Source organism: Heterodontus francisci, chromosome 16 (genome assembly GCF_036365525.1).
Source record: "Heterodontus francisci isolate sHetFra1 chromosome 16, sHetFra1.hap1, whole genome shotgun sequence".
Lineage (NCBI taxonomy): Eukaryota > Metazoa > Chordata > Chondrichthyes > Heterodontiformes > Heterodontidae > Heterodontus > Heterodontus francisci.
In genome coordinates, this window is record NC_090386.1 from 36,385,664 (window position 1) to 36,409,624 (window position 23,961).

General features: G+C 47.5%; 1 pseudogene; it reads right to left on the reverse strand.

Annotated features, from left to right (window-relative positions):
* Positions 1 to 15,282: 15,282 nt before the first annotated feature.
* Positions 15,283 to 15,391, reverse strand: LOC137378561 (U2 spliceosomal RNA; annotated as a pseudogene).
* Between the last annotated feature and the right edge of the window lie 8,570 nt (positions 15,392 to 23,961).

The following is a 23,961-nucleotide window of genomic DNA, read 5'->3' on the forward strand; positions in this document are numbered from 1 at the left end:
AGTGCTTATCAAATATGGCACCATCAAACTTTTAAGGTTCATTCCTCATGATTAATCTGGATTAATTACAAAATCTCAGACTCTGAGCAGCTAATAAAAGTAAACAAATCAGCTTGTACTTCAAATGCTTATGTGTTTTGTGATGAAGGTTCTGAGGAACAGAATACAGTAGGTCAAGGGCTGGATAGTGTTAATGGGACTGATCAAGACCCACAGGCCATAGTTATTGCATCCAAAGGTCAATTGCCCAGAATGCGTACTCAGTTGACATATATTCCAGAGGTGTCTAATAAATGGAGGGATGGGACTATTGTGGGTCGTGCAGAAAAAGCTACTGGCAAGTTTAAATATTTGTTGAATGTTCAGGATAATGGCCAAGAAGCGCATCCATGGACTGGATGAATGGGGTGAAAGAATGGAAAGTAAGAAAGCGCAGTGCAAGTTCTAATAGTGGGTCTGGATATGGCTCTTGCATCAAAAAACAATCAGGTACTGGAGAAAGAGAGCCAGACTTTCAAAGCCCACTGAGTGCAGGCACGGAGGTGAGCACATTTTGAATGTCTCATTCAAGGAGGTCAGCACTGGGACCTGCTATTTTTAAAGGGATGCCACAGTGAGGGAACAGGTTGGGCATACGCCTCCAATTAATAGCTTGTTGAGGTCATTGAAGAGCTCATAAACAGGCTTGTCAGCAGCAGGTTTTAATTTTTAAAGGCTTCTAATGTGGAGGATGCCATGGGGGAACATGACTGGGTGTTCAAGTCATGAACACAGCGGGCGTAGGGCAGAGGTGGGGGCATGAGCGCTATGGAAAGGGCTGATTAAAATACTGCAGAGGCCCCCAAAAAAAGCTCAGCTGCCGTTACCACAGAGTGGCTATTTCTGCAGCTGTAAGACTTCCTTTTCTCAGTGATGAGTGGCAGGAAACTGGAGAGGGACATGAGGCCGCTGGCATCACCTGGGCACCTGGGGTTGGCAGTGGAAGGCCTGGTGAATGTGCAAAGCACAGGTGAGGGAGTTCAGATGGGAACAAGCTGCTCTGGCATTGGACACAGCAGTTGAATGAGCTGCGGCACATTCAACCTCCTAGACAGCAGGAGGCCAGAGGAGTACAGTGGGGGGCTGCAAAGGGAAGAAGACGCAACCCAAGACATTGGGTGACCAGCCCAAGAGTCAGCAAATGATAGAGCGCCAGTGCCACAGGAGACTGTGCCTATCCACGTAGATAGCCTCAGTCCTGTGTGCTTTGATCCACAATGGCCAGAAGCCTCACGGCCCCCATGGCAGTTCCCTACCTGCTGCCAAGTTCTCTGTCACCCTAAATTTCTATGCGACCGGGTTGTTCCAGGGATCAGCTGTGGTATCTCACAGCCGGCAGCTCATCAGGCAGGTCACGGATGCCATTTTCAGGAGGGCAGGGGACTGCACCCATTTTGACACAAATGGACCTGCATAGGCACTCAGGGCATTGAGTTCAGCCTCCATCGCTGGATTCCCCCAGGTACAGGGCATCATCACTTGTGCCCAAGTGGCCAACAAGGCACCCAGTGACTGGCCAGTGAGATCCATTAACAGGAAGGGCTTCCACTCCCTCAACATTCAACTGGTCCGTGATCACAACAAGAGCTTCATTCATGTGTGTGCCCACTTTCCTGGCAGTTGCTATGACTCCTTCATCCTTCGCCAATCCAGGCTCCCTTGATCTTTCATTCCATCACCCAAGTGCATGGATGGATCCAAGGGGACAAGGAAATTCCTTGAAGAGATGGCTACTGACCCTTCTATGGGAGCCCCAGACAGAAGCACAGAGGCAATACAACCACCTGCTCAGCAGGCCAACCGTTGAACAGGCCATTGGGTTTCTGAAGATACGATTCCTGCAAGGGTCTCAGTCATTGTGGTGGTCTGCTGCGCTCTCTATAACATGGCACTCAAGAGACGTGTGGACTTTGAGAACAGTGAAGCCCTGAAAGGAGAGAGCTCATCAGTGGAGGAGTAGAAGGTAAGAGAGAAGTAGGAAGAGGAAACGGAAGAGGATAACACTGAAGAGAGAGGTGCTTCTGCAGACGAGCTGGTCTCCTCCTGCCACCCTCCAGAAAGAGGACCTCAATCCTCTTCCTCATGGTTTCCAGCATTAGATCCAGGTGGATATCAATGAAGCAAGGGTCTGCCTGCCCTAGTGGCAGCCTTCCAGCTCTCCTGTGACATGTCACTTCACTCTGGTGCTGTGGAAGACAGATTTCTCCCTCAGGACAACCAGCAGCCTCAGTGATTGTTCGCCTTGGGAGTCTACATGAGCCCCACACTTGATCTGATCCACAGTCATTTTCAATCCCACTGGCTCTAAGAGGACCGGATACCCGTCTCCATACCAATTAAAGGCCTTACCCATTTGAAAATTGCAATTTGAATCAGCTTGCCAGAGGAGGCAGGTTTCTGACCCAAAATCAGACCCACTTCCTGTTTCCTGCCTCCATAATGAAAATCCAGCCCAGAGCCTCCAATAATAAGATGGAGATGTTAGAGTGGACTCTCCCACAGCCGGAAATGTAATCTTGAAAATCTATTTTAACTCTTTTAGCCACATATTCATGGGAATGTAAATCATAAGGACATAAGAAATAGGAGCAGAAGTAGACCATTTGGCTCCATGAGCCTGCATTTCCATTTGTTATGAGCAGGTGATAAAGGGATCTAGGGGTTCCCACTCAGCCTTTACCTGGTTTAACTGTAACAGAGTTTAATTTTAAAAACACCGTGTTTTAGCTCCCAGTGGCGCAGTGGTTAGCACCACAGCCTCACAGCTCCAGCAACCCGGGTTCGGTTCTGGGTACTGCCTGTGCGGAGTTTGCAAGTTCTCCCTGTGACCGCGTGGGTTTCCGCCGGGTGCTCCAGTTTCCTCCCGCAGCCAAAGACTTGCAGGTTGCTAGGTAAATTGGCCATTGGGATGTGGTAGGGAATATGGGGTTAATGTAGGATTAGTATAAATGGGTGGTTGTTGGTCGGCACAGACTCGGTGGGCCGAAGGGCCTGTTTCAGTGCTGTATCTCTCTATGTTTCTATGTTTCATGCAGGCTCCCACCTGCCAAGAATGAGGCACATATTTCGTCACATGAACATTAAAATTTAAAATTGTTGCTGGGATGAAAAGAGGGCCTATCACAAGGAATTGCCGGGCCCCTCGCCAGAAAGACCTTTTTTGTATACGAGCAGACAGTGTTGGAACAAAGGAACCAGTCCCTGCTGCCCCAATACACATCACATGACTAAATGGCTGTTGGAGTTTTTTTGAATTTGAACTTGCCACAGAGTTTTAAAACTCAGAATGTTGTTTGCTCCTGGACTGAAAAGACCTCTCTCCTGTCTGCTCATCTCTTTCTCACCAGCTTTGGAACCATTGAAGACACAGGAATCCCAAGAGAGAAAAGTCTCCTACAGTGAACAAGGTTTAAGAAGAATACTGAGCTCCAACAAAAAGCAAGAATTACCTACAAGCAGGAACTACCAACAAAAGGACTACAGTGAGCTTGAAGCACAGTAACAAGAAACTCTTCTGATATTGCCTCAAACCTCTCTACTTTGTTTTTTCTTCTGCTCTTTTCTCACTATTTGCATATGTGTATCGCATATACATGCTAGCGTGGGGTGTGGCATGTATCTGTAGGCGTTAAATGAATTAGAGTCTAAGTTCAAGTTTAATAAAATTTCACTTTTCTTCTTTAAACCTAAGAAAGCCCATTTATGCTCATTTCTTTGTCTTATAATTGGAAAGTGGTGAACAAAGATTCACTAAAAGGGAGCTCTAAACACGGTGTGTTTAAAATTAAATCCTGTTACAATAAGACCAGCTGAAGGCTGAGAAAGACCCCTAGGCACCTTTCGCACCTGGTCATAAGAGAAATCTGGGTGCTAACATCTGGGATTTTACCCACAGACAAACGAGAGAAATGGGAAGTGGGAAGCCAAATTGTTCCCAATCAAAAAAGAGCAAGATTAATACAGGTTTTCTTGTGGTTGTGTGTGATTGAATACTAACATGTCTGCAACTGAAGCTAGCAGCTCTCCAAGCCAGGGTGAAGTAACTTGGGATAAGTTAAAAGCATTGTCTATGGAGGAGTTGAGGAAAAGGGCTGAGCAGTGTGGGATCACTGTACGTGGCAAAGCTACGAAGTCTGATCCCCTAAGGCTAGTGGCCAACCATTTTTTCCTTGAATCTGAAGAAGCAGAAGCAGTGTTAGAAGTAGACCCAGACAGGGTATTGTTAGCAAAGATACAATTGGAATAGAGGAAACTTGAATTAGAAAACAGGGAAAGAGAGAGAGAGAGAGAGAAAGGCAGGAGAGGGAGAAAGAAAGAGCCTTCCAGAAGGAACAGGAAGAAATAGAGAGAGAGGAGAGAGAGAAAGAAAGACAGGAAAAGGAACGGGAGAGAGAGGAGAGAGAGAGAGAAAGAATATTCCAGAAAGAATCCAAAGAAAGAGAGCTGAAGTTAACTAGGGGGTGACAGAGTAACCCCAGTGATAGCATGGCCAATATGGAGGAGCAGATTTCAGGGCTGGATGCAAAATTGTTAAAACTCGCTCAATTGATTCCAGAATTCAATGAGGAAGATGTGGAAGTGTTTTTTGTGTCTTTTGAGAAACTGGCAAGGCAGCTAAAATGGCCAGCTGAGACCTGGTCTCTCTTATTGCACAGCAAACTAATTGGAAAAGCCCATGAGGTTTATTCCTTGTTGCCAGATGAGAGTTCATCAAATTATGAACTGACCAAAAATTCTATCCTCAGGGCATATGAATTAGTACCTGAAGCCTATCGCCAAAAGTTTAGAACCCTCAAAAAGCAAGCCAATCAAACTTCTCTGGAGTTTGAAAGAAGTAATCAGCTGGCTTTTGGCCATGGCTGAGGGCTCTAAAAATACAGCTCAGCTATGAGGCTCTCAGAGAAGTAATTCTGTTAGAGGAATTTAAAAACTCTCTCCCACTCTCAATAAAGACCCATGTCGAGGAGCAGCGGGTTCAGGGAGCCCAGCAAGTGGCTGTTCTGGCTGATGAGTTTGTTTTAATTTATAAGTCGGTTTCCTATGGGAGAACCTTTCCTAATCACCCCCACAAATACGAAAAGATCAAAGGGTGGGAAGGTGATCTCTTCCTAGGCAGTCCTGGGAGAGAAAGGAAAGCAGGAGACACAGGGGGCCCTCCTCTCGCCAAAAAGGAAGGTGCAGTGAGCAAGAGTGAGACCCAGAGACCTGTGTGCTTCCATTGTAACAAGGCAGGGCATTTAAAAGCTGACTGCTGGAAACTAAAGGGAAAACTTTAATCAGGTTAATCAGGTTAATCAGGGCACACTCGCTCAGTGAAGACGGGACCCTAATGGAAAGCACAGCAGAACAAGCTGTGGATTTAACTACAGTAAGAGTCCTAGGACCCTTATTACGGCCAGTGCAGGAAAAGTTAATAGGATTCCTGAAGGTTATCAGGATTTTGTGTCTGAAGGGAAAGTAACCCCATAACCCTCGAGTGGGGCAAGCAAGCCCATAGTGATTCTCAGGGGCACAGGGGCCACTAGAACCCTTTTACTCGGAAAAGGCCTGACCATTCCCACAGAGAGTACAGTGAACACCAAAATGGTGGTGAATGGTTTTGGAGGGCAGTGTATGCCTGTACCTGGACACTGGGTGCACCTGGAGTGCGACCTTGTTTCGAGACCGGTGACCATAGGGATTGTCCCTAGTTTGGCTGTGGATGGGGTTGACCTGCTCCTAGGTAATGATCTGGTGGGGGTGAAGATGGTAGCCCCCCAGTAGTTAAAGAAAGACCGCAGGAAGTCAGAGAGACAGGGCCGTGGCAGGAGATGGTTCCCTGCAGAGGGCCTGAATGTGTAGTGGATCAGGCCATGATCAGACTGTATTGGCACTGCAGGCAAATGATCATGAGGTCTGCCTGTCTGAGACTTTCTTTGGAAAGTTAGGAGACCCAGGGAATGAATTAAATGGATTTTCCCTAACTGAGGCTCAATGGGCCAACCCAAAATTGTGAGAGTTAGCACAGGCTGCGCAATCTGAAAGTAAAGCAGAGGGAGTCCCTGACTGCTCCTATTCAAAGAATGAGGTATTGGTGAGGAAATTGAGTTCTCGTCACAGAGCTAAGGGCAAGGAGTGAGCAGTAGTTCACCAGTTAGTGGTGCCACAGAAGTACTGGGGAGGAATATTAAGAAGGGCCCACGTGACTACAGTGGCTGTACATGCCAGTATACGAAAAAGCAAAGCCTGCATAAGACAGCAGTTTGACAGGCCAAAACTCCACAAAGATGTGGTGGAGTACTGCAGGAGTTGCCACATGTGCCAGGTTGACGGGAAGCCCCTGAAATATGCACCCCTAAGTCCTGTACCAGTCTTAGAAGAACCCTCCAGCAGAGGGCTGGTGAACTATAAGGGACCCCCGCCGAGAAGAAAAGGGGACAGCCAGGCACATGGCGGGCAAATGTTTAGAAAGAGAAGGGGAAAAAGTGACCAAGAGGACAGCTTAAAGTAGTCCGGGAGGAATCCTGGATAAAAACCCCTACTGTCTGGTCAGCCAAACCCGAAAAATTTGAAAAGTTAGACATCACATCCTCCTATGAAAATGCAGACTCTAGAAGCACCCTTCCATAGTTGCTAAGAGCAATTACAGGAACCTGCAGAAACAAAGAGAGACCTCTAGGGGGCACCAAAACTGTGAGGGTGATGCCTCACCTAGTCAAAGTGCTACAGGCGTGTGTAGTCAAGTCTGTACACGTACCTACAGGCAGGAATGTTCCAGAGAACAAAGGGGAGAGTAACAAAGAACCCTCCCCCACAGTCAGAGGAAAAGGGAACCACCCAGTCCCTGAAGGCAAAAGCCTTTGCATGGCTCAGCAAAGCACTGAGAGAGGTTTCAGGATAGACCTGCCCACTACTAACTCACGTGAAAAAAAAATTACCTCAACAGGAACAAAGCCTTCGGCAGTAATAGAAATAGGCAAACTGAAGAAAAGCTTCCCCAAAGAATCACATGGCTACTGGGATGCCAAAAAAAGGGAAATTAAAGCAGCACTGGCACACAGAAAAGACAATTTTAATAAGCTTTAAGATTGATGAATGCATGGAAATGAATGAGAGAAATGCATGGTTTTTCTTTCTGAATCTTATATTTCTCCCAAACCTTTTAATGAAATGTGCCGTTTTTTTGTCAAATCGCATTTCATTCCCCTGGGTGTGGAGGTGTCATGCAGGCTCCCACCTACCCAGAATGCAGCACATATTTCGCCACATGAACGTGAAAACTTAAAATTGTTGTTGGGAAGAAAAGAGGGCATATCACAAGGAATTGCCAGGCCCCTCGCCGGAAAGACCTTTTTTGCATCGTCGCAGACAGTGTTGGAAAAAAGGAACCAGTCCCTGCCTCGCCAATACACAGAAGACATGATCAGACCAGTTTAGTCACATGACTAACTGGCTGTTGGAGTTTGTTTGAATTTTGACTTGCCACAACGTGTTAAAACTCAGAAAGCTGTTTGCTCCTGGACTGAAAAGACCTCTCTCCTGCCTGCTCTTCTCTTTCTCACCAGCTTTGGAACCATTGAAGACACAGGAACCCCAAGAGAGAAAGGTCTCTCAGTGAACAAGATTTAAGAAGAATATTGGGCCCTAATGAAACCTACAAGCAAGAACTACCTACAAAAGGACTACAGTGAGCTCGAAGCACAGTAACCAGAAACTCTTCTGATATTGCCTCAAACCTCTCCGCTTTATTTTTTCTTCCGCTCTTTTCTGTCTATTTGCATGTGCATATTATGTATGCATGCTAGTGTGGTGCACGGCGTATATTCATAAGCATTAGAGTTTAAGTTTAAGTTTAATAAAATTTCACTTTTCTTCTTTAAACCTAAGAAAGCCTGTTTATGCTCATTTCTTTGTCTTATAATTGGAAAGTGGTGAACGAGGATTCACCAAGGGGGAGCACTAAACATGGTGTGTTTAAAATTAAATCCTGTGACAATAAGACCAGGTGAAGGCTGAGAAAGACCCCTAGACACCTTTCTCATCTGGTTGTAACACTCCCCCTCAGTGAATCCTTGTTCACCGCTTTCCAATTGTAAGGCAAAGAAATCAATTAGACAGGTTTTCTTAGATTTAAACAAGCAAGGTGGAAGTTTATTAACCTTAAACTCTAGTCCGGTTAACGACTACAAATACACGGCGCGGCCACGCTAGCATGCATACCCTATAAACACACACGCAGATAGAGACAGAAAAAGCAGAAAGAATAAAAGAGAAAAGTTTGAAGCAATAGCTGGGTTGGAATTACAGTCCTTTGAGTTCGATGTGGAGCCTTTGGTTGCCGGTAAGTCTTGTTGTTCATTGGGGCCCTGTGTATGCTTTAACTTGTTCCGATGTAGGAGTCATTTCTCTCTTGAGGTTTAAGCAACTTCAGTGGGTCCGGAGGTTTGTGAGAAAGCGAGAGAGAGAAAGCCAGGAAAGAGGCTCTCTTGTTGCAAGTTCAGTTGCAATCTGCAGTCTGTCTTCAAACTGTTCTCTGAGCACAATTCAAATCTCCAAGTTGGCCAGCAGGTTAATCATGTGGCTAACTGGTTTAATCACTCCTATGTTTCTGGATTCTCCATCTTAGCAGAGACTGGAAAGCAAGTTTTCTTACATCTTCAATGTCTGGTGATCAAAATCCATTTGGGTTAATTGGATCAGGGAGTAGTTGCTTCGTCTCCACAAGCACCGTCTCTTAGTATGCAAATGTCCTCCTGCCAAATGTCTGGTGATCTCTTTAAACAAGTCATTTCTTCACTCGAACAACAGTTTAAAATTAATGTTCTATGACAAAATTAACATGCCTCATTCTTGGTAGGTGGGGGTCTTCATGACACATTCAATACTGTTATGAACGTTGGATTCTGTAAAAAGATTATATTTTAAAAACTGTGATCTTTAAAAAGTTGGAGATGGAGTCTGGGAAGTCAGGTGACCTCACATCCACTCTGCTTAAGAGTGAGACGGAAATATTTATTACCAGTACCACAGAGAACACAGATCAAAGACATTTTTTGAAAAACAGAGATTGAATGGATATAATACCTGAAGAACAATGGGTTTCACCTTCCCAGACTTCCATATCGTAAACAAGGAGTCAGTGATTCTGAGGATGTAAATGTTCCAGGCAGCTGTTAACACCTAGGAACAAAGGAAGGCCCAGGTGGCTCTGCAAAAACCAGACTTCTGGACTTTGCATATTGGAAAATGACAATAATCTATTGATGTTTTATTTCAGATAAATTTAACAGATTTTCTGAAGGCAGATGGGCTGTAAGAAAGACAATGAGCAGTGGCCACCTCGAGAAAGAGATAGGGAGAGAGAAAGAGAGAGAGAGGGAAACACTCACTCTCAGCAGCCTGATACAGTGAAAGGCTGCGAAGCCTGGAACCTGTTTTTAAAGTTGAGGTTTGCCGAAAAACAAAAAACCAACAGCATCACCAGGAACCGCCATATTCCTGGACGTCCAAGTTGAAAGTGCACGGAGTAATGATTGTAGGGGTTCTGCCAGTACATGGTTCCAGTGTAATTTATGCAGTTTTACAGGAGGTTTACTTGATAAACTATTTCCTAATTACATCATCTCCCACCTATTGCCTTCCCTGATCTCATCCTGCCTTGATTATATTATTCACCTCGTCAACCTCTTGATTACCCTATTCATAGGATTCTTAGGCTATTCATATAATTCGGGTGTTCCCCCTCCTGAGCTCGTTACCTTCTGATTAGGTATTCGTATAATTTGGGTATCTAGCAGGCAAGCTTTCTCAAGTTACATGGACCTAATTTACATCACGTATCCCATGATTCACTAAGCCAGTCTCCCCTACAGACTCTCTTTTTGGCCCTTGGCCAGCACCTGGCCCAAGGTAGCCAATTACCCTAGGATCCTCTGCCCATCAAATAATCCCGGGATCCTATCGGTTTTGATGAGCTTCGGATCCTTCCCTAGCATCCTCTTACAACCTCACCTGTGTCGTAGTGACCAGGCTTAGTCTGGGATTGATTTTTTTTTTTATTTCCAAAATATACTTTATTCATAAAAATCTGTAAAAATTACATTGCCAAACAGTTTCCAAACAGCACCAAAAAATACAAACATTGCAAGGGAGATCAGTTTCCTTCAATACTGTCATGAGTTTCTTCCCAACCCTTCCGTTTCACAATTGTCATGTCAATTACAGTTTTACATTTACAGCAATTGAGAATATTAACGATACAGTTCGAGGGGTTTCTCATTGATCCAGCCCCTCAGTCCAGCTTGGTGGGGGAACCTTACACTGTGGTCTTTCCCCATTGAGCCTTTGCTGCGGCTGCCCCAAGCTTTAGTGCGTCCCTCAGCACGTAGTCCTGGACCTTGGAATGTGCCAGTCTGCAACATTCGGTGGTGGACAACTCTTTGCGCTGGAAGACCAGCAAGTTTCGGGCAGACCAAAGGGCGTCTTTCACCGAATTGATAGTCCTCCAGCAGCAGTTGATGTTTGTCTCGGTGTGCGTCCCTGGGAACAGCCCGTAGAGCACAGACTCCTGTGTTACAGAGCTGCTTGGGATGAACCTTGACAAAAACCACTGCATCTCTTTCCACACCTGCTTTGCAAAGGCACATTCCAGGAGGAGGTGGGCGGCCGTCTCTTCCCCACCACAGCCAACGCGGGGGCACTGTGCGGAGGGGGCGAGACTTCGGGTGTGCATGAAGGATCTGACGGGGAGGGCCCTTCTCACCACCAGCCAAGCTACGTCTTGGTGCTTGTTTGAAAGTTCTGGTGATGAGGCATTCCGCCAAATGACTTTGACGGTCTGCTCGGGGAACCATCCGACAGGATCCACCGTTTCCTTTTCCCGTAGGGCCTTGAGGACATTCCGTGCAGACCACTGCCTGATGGACCGGTGGTCAAAGGTGTTTTCCCGCAGAAACTGCTCCACGAAGGATAGGTGGTACGGCACGTCCCAACTGCATGGAGCGTTCCGCGGCAATGTGACCAGGCCCATCCTTCGCAACACCGGGGACAGATAGAACCTCAGCACGTAGTGACACTTGGAGTTTGCGTACTGGGGGTCTACACACAGCTTGATGCAGCCGCACACGAAGGTGGTCATCAGGATGAGGGCCGCGTTGGGTACATTTTTCCCGCCCTTGTCCAGAGATTTGAACATCATGTCTCTCCGGACCCGGTCCATTTTAGATCCCCAGACGAAGCGGAAAATGGCTCGGGTGACTGCCACGGCGCAGGAGTGGGGTATGGGCCAGACCTGCGCCACGTAGAGCAACAACGTGAGCGCCTCGCACCTGATGACCAGGTTCTTACCCACAATGGAGAGAGATCGCTGCCCCCACATGCCCAACTTTTGTCGTACCTTGGCTACTCGCTCCTCCCATGTTTTGGTGCACGCCCCGGCCCTTCCGAACCATATCCCCAGCACCTTCAGGTAATCTGACCTGACGGTGAAGGGGACAAAGGATCGGTCAGCCCAGTTGCCAAAGAACATGGCCTCGCTCTTGCCGTGGTTAACTTTGGCTCCCGAGGCCAGTTTGAACTGGTCGCAGATGCTCATCAGTCTGCGCACGGACAGCGGATCCGAGCAGAAAACGGCGACGTCATCCATGTACAGGGAGGTTTTGACCTGAGTGCCTCCGCTGCCTGGGATTGTCACCCCTCTTATGCTCGCATCCTTCCTAATAGACTCAGCAAAGGGTTCAATACAGCAAACAAACAAGACCGGGGACAGAGGGCAGCCCTGTCTGACTCCAGATTTGATCGGGAAACTTTCCGATTCCCACCCGTTGATTGAGACTGCGCTACTGATGTTTGTGTAGAGCAGTTGGATCCAATTGCAGATTCCCTCCCCAAACCCCATTTTGGAAAGCACGTCCATCATGTAGGTGTGCGATATCCTGTCAAAAGCCTTCTCCTGGTCCAGGCTGATGAGGCAGGTGTCCACCCTCCTGTCCCGTACGTAGGCGATCGTATCCCTGAGTAGCGCGAGACTATCAGAGATCTTCCTGCCGGGTACAGTACAGGTCTGATCGGGGTGAATCACCAACTCCAGAGCAGACTTGACTCGACTGGCTATGACTTTGGACAGAATCTTGTAATCAACATTAAGCAGTGAGATGGGCCGCCAATTTCTGATTTCTGCCCTCTCCCCCTTCTGCTTGTAAATGAGGGTGATGATGCCTTTTCTCATGGATTCTGACATGCTGCCGGCCAGGAGCATACTCTCGTATACTTCCAACAGGTCCGGGCCGACCCAGTCCCACAGGGCCGAGTACAACTCGACCGGTAAGCCGTCGCTCCCGGGAGTTTTACTCGTCTCGAAAGACTCGACGGCCTTTGTCAGCTCGTCCAGAATTAGCGGCTTGTCCAGTCACTCCCTCCTGCTGTCATCTAAGACCTCTGTGATAGATGACAGGAAGGACTGGGAGGCTCTGCTGTCTGTGGGCTTCGCGTCATACAGCCCAGCATAAAAGGATTTGCTGATCCTGAGTATGTCGGGCTGCGAAGACGTTACCAAGCCATCTTCTTCCTTCAGGCTGCTGATAACAGAACTCTCTCTGTGTACCTTTTGGAAGAAGTAACGCGAGCACGTCTCATCCTGCTCGATGGAGCGGACTCTGGACCGGAAGATGATCTTGGAGGCCTCCTTGGCAAAGAGCGAGGCCTGCTGGCTCTTCACCTCTTGGAGGTCCTCCTTGACCTCGACCCCCATTGACTGCAACCGGAGTAGATTTTGCATAATTTTCTGGAGTCGGGACAGTTCCCTCTGTCTCTCTCTCGCCTTCTGAACACCTTTGTGGATGAAGAACCTCTTGATGTTCTCCTTAATCGCTTCCCACCAGTGAACTGGAGACTCAAAGAGGGGTTTCACGGTCCTCCAACCTTTGTAATCCCTTTTGAGTTCCTCAACGTTCTCTGGGGTCAGCAGTGTCGCATTGAGCTTCCACGTCCCTCTGCCAACCCGCTGGTCGTCCTGTAAGTGACAGTCGGCCAGTAAGAGGCAGTGGTCGGAGAAGAACACCGGCTTGACGTCGGTGGATCCGACCGTGACAGCACGGGACACAAACAGGAAGTCAATCCTGGAACGGGCAGACCCGTCCGATCTTGACCATGTGTATCTGCGCTGCGCTCCGTCTGCAGGTTTGCTGAAGACGTCGTGCAGTTTGGCATCCTTAACTGTTTCTATTAGGAATCTGGACGTAGCGTCCAGTTTGTTGTCGTCACTGCCGGATCGTCCAGCCGCATCGATGATGCAGTTGAAGTCACCGCCTAGGATGACCGGCCTGGACGTCGCCAGCAGCAGTGGGAGCTGCTGGAAGACGGTCAGCCGCTCGCTGCGTTGTACCGGGGCGTACACGTTGATCAACCGGAGCGGAGCGTTGTTGTACATCACGTCTGCTACGAGGAGGCGGCCGCCCACCACCTCCTTAACTTTGGAGATGGTGAAGTTACCTCCCCGCAGCAGAATACCCAGGCCGGAGGAACGGCAGTCATTACCCCCCGACCAGATCGATGGCCCGTGGGACCACCATCGCGACCACTGCCTGTAGGTGCTGAGGTGTGGTATTCCACACACCTGCAGAAACAGTAGGTCAGCTTTGACCTTGGCAAGGTAATCCAAGGTTGAAACACATCGCGTAGTAGATTTAATGCTACGCACATTAATGGAAGCAATTCTTACACCCATTTTTTACTAAAAATTAGTTGTCGCTTCCCATACCATTTGTCCTCGCTAGTCCCAGTCCTTCGGGATGTTCCTGCATACCCATCGTGTGCGCAAGCAGTTTCACGTTGGTTGGGCTCAGAAACCCCTCCTGATTTTTCATGCAGGGTTTGTGCCGCTCGGGTGACATCGGGGGGGTCTTGTAGGCAGCGAGGATTGGGTTGTCCTCAGCTGCTTCCATCTGTTCCTCCTCGAAAACATCACAGCTCCCGGTCTCCCGGAGCTCAGGTGCGCCAGACGTGTCTTTGCTCCCGGTGTCTCGGAGCTGAGATGCGTTGGCCACGTCGTTACGTGTGGGGAATTGGGGTTGGGGCACGCTGGGCCCATCACAGCTTCCAGTGCCCGGGGGCTGGGATGCTTTATAATCCATCTCGGAGTTCTGCCGCCTCTTTTGAAGGGGCTGTCGTTCCAGCATTTCCCCGTCCAGTGAAGAGGAGTTGTTGCAGTCTGATTCAGAAGAGAGCCTCCTCTTGCCACTGGTTTGGGTGGTGCCTTTGGGATGTTTTTTCTTTGTGGTTTTCCTCTGGACCACTTGCCACTGACCTGTTTGTCCATCTGCTGCCTCCTCCTCCATTGATTCTGTCTGTGGAGGAGGGGTTTCCGGGCGCTGGGTAGGTGCTGGGTCGTTGGTTTCAGCCGCCTCCCCTTCCTTCTCAGGTTGAAGTTCCTCACTGCGGAGAAGGTTGCTGGTCTCCTTTCGAACAGCGGACGCCTTCGTCGAACCTTCTCCCGGCCATTCCTTGGACCTTGCCGCCTGAGCATAGCTGAGGCAACGTTTGGGGCAGGTCTTGTAGAGATGGCCTGCCGCACCGCACAAGTTGCAACACTTAGTCTGCTTACAGTCCTTGGTCTGATGGCCTTCCTCCTTGCAGTTCTTGCAAACAACCGTGCTGCAGTTGGCTGCCATGTGACCAGATTTGCCACAGGTGCGGCAAACTCTGGGCTGCCCAGCGTAGACCAAGAAGCCTCGACTTCCCCCGATAGCGAAGCTGGAGGGAGGGTGGATGATGGCTCCACTGGGATCTACCTTCAAGGTCACCTTGACCTGCCGCTTGCTGGTCCAGATCCCAAAGGGGTCCTTGACATCAGTGCTGCTGCCGGCCACCTCGACGTACCTGGCGAGAAAGGTGAGTACATCCACCACCGGAACATGGGGGTTGTAGAGGTGAATGGTCACCACCCGGTCCCGTTGTGACGGAAGCGTGAAGAGCGGCTCCGCTGTGAGGATCGACAGTGGCGCCCGGTCCCCTTTCTCCTTGAACGCCTTCAGGAACTTGATGCATCCCGCCACATTCCGGAACGTCACGTCGAAGTATCCACTGCTGGGGAAATCCTGCAGGCAGAAGACGTCCGTCGCTTGAAATCCGCAGCAATCGAAGAGAATTTTCTTGATGAAGAAGGTGCGATCGACCGGTGCATCTCCTTCCTTGTCCTTCACGACCACCCGAACGGTGTTGCGCACTCCCTGGCCCGAAGCTCGAAAATTGGTTATAGCCATTTTACTCAAAGCTTCCCCAGGATCAAAAGGCAATGATCATGGTCTCTTCTCAATCAAATAAGCACTGATAAGAACAGATACTACACTTGATCTTAGCCAAAAGGCCGAGAAGCGATTGGGATTGATACTTTGTATTATTCTACATAAATCAAAGCAATTTTAGTCAAGCCTGCAGTACTCCCGGGGTACACCACTTCCGTCTCCCCTTTTGGTCCTAGGCTACTAGCAAGATGACCAACTAACGCTAAGTGCTCCTTGCTCCATCACTCTTGGCCAGACTGGTGGTTAGATTTGCATGGTTACATTTTCTAAATTATATATGACATCTCAATTTAGGTGCCAGGGTACAACTTTCAACCATAAGTCCGATAGCAATTAGCAACTGCACCGCTACCAGTACATGGGAATCAATTCTAATCCAGGGGTGAACACTAACCCTAATATCCCAGTACCAAACCGCCTCCCACCATGATTCATCCTCCAGTTCGGCTTCCACATCCTCTCCCAGTTGTTTGACCTCCTGTTGGATTCGGTGATACTGCTTCATTGCTGTCCGGGCCACTTCCCTCACCTTCAGTAGGTGTCCCAGCAGTTGAGGGATTCACTTCCCCTCGGGAAGCCGGTAGTTCTCCATTAGATCATCGGTTATGCTCATCCACTCCCTATGGGGAGGCCGGATGTGAGTTATCGCTGAATGTCCAATTGTCGTTGGGGCCCAGGGGTGGAAGCAGAAACTCGAGTTGATCACTGGGCAGTGGATGTTACCGTACTGGTATTAAGGTTTGCTGGTGGCCACGCAGTATTCCCCTTCTCCACAATGTGCCTCCTGCGTCAGTTCATGGCAAGCACTGGAAATTTCAAGGGTACAGTTTAGGGTGGTATTAAAACCATGCGCAGTTCTCGTCCCTATCCCTATGGGATGTGGACAGGCAACATTATTCCCTACACCCAGCCAGCGAGATCCCGTAGGCGGGTATCTCCCAGGGTAGCGTATTTGGGTGTGAGGTAGTACTTTGGCCAATTGCTATCTCCCATGTATTCTCTGCCCCGAGAAGGGTTTGCATGTCCCTGGTTCTTTAGTGCTTTGCGAGCATGTTGGTTAAATTAAAATCTAAATTTTGACTTAAAATTCCATTTAAACATTGCTTTGCTCAATATGATTTAGAAGTCAGCAAGCTCATTATAGCTAACAGCTGTAATTCATTAATAAATACCGACTGGCTCTACATAATTATTCTAGCAATTCAATTCTTTTTGTAAATTAAGAGTTACAATTGAATCAGTGAATCTGGCTGTGCAGTTCAGCCACGAAGCTAACCAATGTGCTCATGTACACTTAATGGAGTCTAACAACCACTCTCGTTCAGGATACAAATAATGACAGATTACCCAAAATGGGACCCTGCAGTCAACATTCACATTGGTTAGACAATTTAATAACAAATAACTTGAATAGAACTTAATCCAACAAGTAACTGCACACAGATAGAATAGGGATTATAAAGTTAGAACTACAGTGGGTGATACTGACGCCAGATTTATGCATGGCTGCTTTATCTATAAAGGGAACCTTCATTGCCATGCTTTGCAACTTCAGGCACTGTCGTTCCCCATTCCCAACTGCCCTGAGCTACTCCTTAGGCCTACTAGTTTGTTAACCATGACATTTAATGTTCCACATGCCTGATTGCAATTGGCATCGCTCAAGTCCTTATAGAGCAGGCCTCGTTGGGTCCCCCAGTCAACCGACTTGGTTCCTTCCGCACTCATGGTTGCCAGACACATCAGCAGTACTGTGGTTTTCATGGTCCTGTAAAGAGAGAATATAGCGGACGCCAGTCGTCACCGGTTAGACCTTATTATTCTTTGCGTTTCCATACTCCTTGATCTGTGTCCAGTGTTTCCACCGGCCTTTCCCTTCCACATCCACATGTACAAGTGTTGCTGGTCATCGGGACCTCGTAAGGTCCTTGCCAGTGAGATGCTAAGCCTGGTTTTGCAAGTAGAACCCTAACAATCACTTGATCCCCTACTCCTGGAAACTTTTCCCTGTCCTTTAGAATAACTACCAAGTTCTAATGTTCCCTCTTTAACTTGCTGCAAAAGTTTGAAATGTTAAAACTGGGTTTCTTCCGGACTTTTACAAGGCTCCGGACTTATCTTTATATTTGGAAAACAAACTGGAGCTTCATTCCCAGTTGCCAGTAGTTTGTGCCAGTATGTCTCAGTTTTAAAATCACACTGAAAATCACAAATTCAAGCTCACAAACATCATGTGCCCAAACAAAATAAATAAATCCAAACACACCCACAGACAGATAAGAGTAGCACGTGCGTTTAAAAGAAGGTAAACAGAAATAAATTAATTACTTCAACGATCCCAATTCTCCCCTCTTCAAATATCTTCCACCAACTATAATTAGAAACTAAAGGAAAAAGATAAACTCTCACAAGCAGACAAACTCCGAGAGGTTATGCAGCAACCTTTCACAGTCATTCTTTGATGAATATTCTAAACTAGCTGATATGCGTCCCCTTTTCTGAGGCCCACAGCCCTAGCTACCCAAGTCTTTATTTCATCCCAGGTGCCTCGAGCCATTCTCCCTTCCTCTGGTAGGGCTGAGTAAATCTCACTCCTGCTCAGCTTCAGTACACCTCTGTTTCAACAATCTCTCGTCTGCCTCCCTCTTTTCCCTTTCCCTTGATATATCTGCACAATATACCTTCAGGAACTCCACTTTCCCAGCCCATCGAGCTGTCTCTTTTATATGTCTGGATCATTCCTCCTCTCGTTTATCCCTTTCTTTCTGCAATTGACTCTTCGCCCTGTCAACTGTGGCACACCTATCTTCCTTCTCTTTCCTTAATTTACTTAATTCTAGCTCTGACTGTCTACGCTTTTCCTCCTCCTGCTGCTTACATTTAGTCTGATACCCCAACAGCCGGACTGCTTTCGTTTGTCTGTCTTTACATGTGGACCCCTGCATCTACTGTTCTGCCTCACCGTCAGGGTTGTCTGAAATCTGTACAACCAGGATCCACCCTATAAATTTCACTACCACCAAACAAAGCAAGTTAGAAAGCAATGCTTTCTTGTAACTTAAACACTCATCTTTGACTTGTAGCTTCTTCTAGCTTCTTTTAATTTACACCAATTTAATACAACTTCTCTCAGAGACACTTCACACACATTCACATTTACCATTCAATAACTTCTGAACACACAGAGAGACCAAACAGCAACATAGACTTATACACACACACAAAGTTGTCCTTCGTTTGTCCTTTCAGCAGTAGTCTAGACTACTGTGGTACTTCCAATGTAATTTCTACCAATCATTTCCTGAAACTTGTTTCTATCTCTTGACTTGTTTCTGGACTCGCTGTTACTTTGTTCCTGCTTTTGGGAATGTTTGTGGACTCGCCAGCAGAATCCCATATAAGAATTGCTTTTGATCCTAATTGCCTTATCCTTCTGATCTTTCTTTTGGCCCTTCCACCATGCTCTTTGTGCCTCTGGAGGGGTCATTAGATTTCCACCCACCTTTTTTCCATTTTACTGATCAAGTTTTCATCTGCTATAATCCTGTTAAGGGAACCTTCCGGTCCCCAATCTAGACCTTCTGCGCTATTGGTCATTCTGTCAGAGTGTGGTCTGCCCAAATGGTATGGACCTGCAGGATACCCTTTAAATCCCCTGCGCAGCTTGACCTCTTGTGAAGGTCTGCTTTGCAGTCTCTCTCAGCGCAGTCTCCTGCATGATAACGGCCTTCAGGATACCTCTACATTCTTGCACGGCTTCACCTACTATGTGGCTCTGCGTTATGGCTTTCTCAGTGCAGCTGTCTGCCCGGTTCTCTCAACTCGCAACCTACTACCCTGGAGCGCGCTTTGATCGCTTGGCACTTGAGTCTCCAGGCGTTCTGATACCCACTTAAAGTACCAGTCCCACGACTGTGAGGTAGACCTTTCCTAACTATGGGTGGTAAAATAAAAGATACTCACCCCTTGATTGGTCTCCTCACTGTCGCAGTCCCGATGTGGTGCTGACTACACCAAATGTAGGGGTGAGGGCTTGCCCCAATACCCAAAAATGCCCCAAGAGTCGGTGTCTTGTACAAATGAGCGATCTTTATTCATGAGCATGCAAGGAGAATTCCTACTCTCACAAATGATTGTAGGGGTTCTGCTCGTATGTTGTTCCAGTTGTCATTTTATCCAGTTTTACAGGAGGTTTGTTTGATAAACTGTTTCCCCAATTACATCATCTCCCATCTATTGCCTTCCCTGATCGCATCCTGTCTTGATTATATTATTCACCTCGTCAACCTCTTGATTACCCTATTCACAGGATTCTTCGGCTATTCATATAATTCGGGTGTTCCCCCTCCTGAGTTTGTTACCTTCTGATTAGGTATTCATATAATTCAGGTATATAGCAGGCAAGCTTTCTCAAGTTACAGGGACCTAAGTTACGTCAAGTGTCCCATGGTTCACTATGCCAGTCTCCCCTACACGGGGCATCCATTCATTTTCTTTCTACTGGAGAGGGGTGGCATGGGCCAGAAATCAATTTACAGTGTATTGTTGGGGGGTTGGGTGGGGTAGTCGTGGGTGGTGGGGGTTACAGGCCTCAACTGTGCAGGTCTGGCAGCCCATTAAAAATGGCACCAGCAGCTGCGCAGAGCCAGCTGATGCTGTTGCCGGCGTCGCAGAACCTGCCCCCAGCATGTGATTGGGGGAACGGACTTCCCTACATATGTAGATGAGCCGCTGCGTGCTAGATCACTGCAGCATAGCGGCGCGTGGCCTGAATGTGCGGGCCACCATTTTTGTCACCCGCTGCTGCTTCTGGCAGACGGGAAAAAAATTTCAGCCTACTGTGTGCAAATTGGCTGTCATGTTTCCTGCATTAGGATTCTTTTGGGCCTCCTTATCTCGAGAGACAATGGATACGCGCCTGGAGGTGGTCAGTGGTTTGTGAAGCAGCGCCTGGAGTGGCTATAAAGGCCAATTCTGGAGTGACAGGCTCTTCCACAGGTGCTGCAGAGAAATTTGTTTGTTGGGGCTGTTGCACAGTTGGCTCTCCCCTTGCGCCTCTGTCTTTTTTCCTGCCAACTACTAAGTCTCTTCGACTCGCCACAATTTAGCCCTGTCTTTATGGCTGCCCGCCAGCTCTGGCGAATGCTGGCAACTGACTCCCACGACTTGTGATCAATGTCACACGATTTCATGTCGCGTTTGCAGACGTCTTTATAACGGAGACATGGACGGCCGGTGGGTCTGATACCAGTGGCGAGCTCGCTGTACAATGTGTCTTTGGGGATCCTGCCATCTTCCATGCGGCTCACATGGCCAAGCCATCTCAAGCGCCGCTGACTCAGTAGTGTGTATAAGCTGGGGGTGTTGGCCGCTTCAAGGACTTCTGTGTTGGAGATATAGTCCTGCCACCTGATGCCAAGTATTCTCCGAAGGCAGCGAAGATGGAATGAATTGAGACGTCGCTCTTGGCTGGCATACGTTGTCCAGGCCTCGCTGCCGTAGAGCAAGGTACTGAGGACACAGGCCTGATACACTCGGACTTTTGTGTTCCGTGTCAGTGCGCCATTTTCCCACACTCTCTTGGCCAGTCTGGACATAGCAGTGGAAGCCTTACCCATGCGCTGCATACATTTCAAAAGTACTTCATTGGCTGTAAAGCTCTTTGAGACATCTGGTGGTCATGAAAGGAACTATATAAATGCAAGTCATACAAACATAGAAAATAGGAGCAGGAAGAGGCCATTCGGCCCTTCGAGCCTGCTCCGCCATTCATTCTGATCATGGCTGATCATCCAACTCAGCAACCTGTTTGTTATTTTTCTTTATGGTAAACACCATAGGCCGCCATAAAATATATGAGTGCATTGCCATCATCCTCACACAGTACAGACACACACTATTCCTCTTGAACCAGGTAGTAGTTTAAAACTTAAGTGGAAAATATTTGCCTCGCCACCTAATCAAGATAAGCACCAAAACCTAAATATATGAGCATATGTTTTCATACCTGATTTCCAAGAAATTGTCATTGCAAGCCTCAGAACTTCCTCATTAGTTATGACAATGATACAAAAAAATTACTCAAAACCAAAGAAAAACTTTTCCATGAACCTCATCTGGAGTGAATTCAGCGTTGTATTTTATCTTTGAGGTAATCATCAGATAAGCTAGTTTATGGCATAATTCGTATCCTAGATTTGATGATTATTTTGGAGTCCTCCCCAGTAGTTGAGTTGATAAAAGTAGTAAGTAACTACCAAAAGGACCCCCTTTTGATTTCCAGCCTGTACTTATTTCAACAGGAGTCTCTGAATCATTTGTTCTTGGGATGTGGGAAACACTGCAAAAGCTGTATTTTTTTGTTATTACCCACTCCTAGTCATCCTGATAATGTGGTGTTGAGCCTTCTCCTGGAGCTGTTGCAGGTCTTGCGGTGATGGTGATTCCAGAGTGACATTAGGCAGCGAATTTCAGGATAGTAATCCAGCAATGATGAAGCCTGGGTCATTGCTGATGAATCAGTCTGGTATTTATCAATAAGGGTATCATGTTTGCCCTCTGCATACTTGGACTATAGAGAGGAAATTATTGGGGGTTCCTGCTCTTACTGACCACTATGTAGTGAAATTAGGAATATGTGTGCATAAGTCAGGGGAGGACATAATTAATCTCAATTGTGATGCTCCCTGTGATGGAATCACCCTCCAAGCTCACACATAACCATAACCATTACAAGAGATAGCAGAGCACAACCAGTACCCAGGGAACTGTAACCTAACTCATGTCAACCCCTTCAACAAAGGAAGCAACAGATATATACACTATATGCACATTTATAGTCAGGTGTAAGTGTGGCCCATAGGTTGTATATCAAGTGTGATGGATATATATGTATGATGTCCATTTGATGAACATTAACATTTTCGTTCATCCATAATTGAGTGGTACCTTAGATAAAACCATTGATCATTAATGAGAAAATTGTCAAATTGACACTGTTCAACTAGATTATGGGCTGTACATACACATTCAACTTTGTAATGTTTTCAAGTGTTAATGGCTCATTTGTCTTGATCAAATGGGCAGCACAGTGGCGCAGTGATTAGCACCGCAGCCTCACAGCTCCAGGGACCCAGGTTTGATTCTGGGTACTGCCTGTGTGGAGTTTACAAGTTCTCCCTGTGACAGTGTGGGTCTTCGCCGGGTGCTCCGGTTTCTTCCCACAGCCAAAGACTTGCAGGTTGATAGGTTAATTGGCCATTATAAATTGCCCCTAGTATAGGTAGGTGGTAGGGAAATATATAGGGACAGGTTTGGATGTGATCGGAATATGGGATTAGTGTAGGATTAGTATAAATGGGTGGTTGATGGTCGGCACAGACTCGGTGGGCCGAAGGGCCTGTTTCAGTGCTGTATCTCTAAACTAAACTAAACTAAACTAAACTAAACTAAACTACTTCAGGGTTAGTATAAATGGGTGGTTGTTGGTTGGCACAGACTCGGTGGGCTGAAGGGCCTGTTTCAGTGCTGTATCTCTATATAAAAAAAAACAAAAGGTTAGTCAATAATTTGTGGACTGCTGAACCTCTTGTCCTTCAAATTCTCAGTTTCAGTGTTGCTGTTAACCTGTGGGGCTGCATTTTCAATTGGGATCGAGACCCGATGGCCTGATCATTCTTCGGTCCCAACCCCGCACTGTGTCAGTGATGCAACACAATTTTTAAAGGGAAAGGCCCTAACTGGCCGGGAGGGGAGCTTGGCACCCAATTAGAGGCATCAGATGTGGGCTGGAGGTGGAAACTCATGACAGAGGGTGATTTTAAAAGGCAAACGGCAGCCATGACTGGGCTTGCTGCTGCCTTTGAAAATCGAGGAGCAGGGTGAGTAGAGGGCCAGTGGTGACCTTGATGGCTGCAGGTAGGGACTGCCACGGGTACTGTGGGGCCTCAGATCATTGTAGACAAGAGCACAAATGACAGAGACCAACTGCCTGGATAGGCGCAATCTTCTACAGCACTGATACTCTGTCATTTGCAGGTGGCTGACTCTTGGGCGGTACATCCAATGTTGTGGGTAGCACCTTCTACCCCTTGCAGCCCCTCCCTCGGCTCCTCTGGCCTCCTCCTGACCAGGATGATGCATCTGCTGATGCTCCTCTTCACTATTATCTCTAATGCCAATGTATCTGCTCCCATCTCAGCAGCTTCACCTGACGCCTATTGGTTTACCAGGGCTTCCTCAACCCATCTCTGATGCCCAAGTGATACCAGCAGCCTCACCTCCCTCCCAGTCCCTCACAAAGGCAAGCCTCTCAGTACCAGCAATGGCAGCTTTGTGCCAATACATGACCAAATGAGTTTAACTCTCCCATTTTATACAACATTTGCACACTGCAGTCATGAGCACTCACAGATCCCTGCTGTGTTCCCAACAGCTATGCCCTAACATGTCCCAGACCCTCTGTTTTCTCCATGTTTCTCAGTTGAAAATTCCAAACTGTTGCACCCCAGACTCGTAATGAGCTCTACAATGAGCTCAACAGCCAATTAATTGGAGGCGTGCAGGTTGCCGGCTCCCCACTCCCGTCCTCCCTTTGAAAATTGCATCACGTCCCTGAGACGTCAAGAACCAATGACGCCTTCTG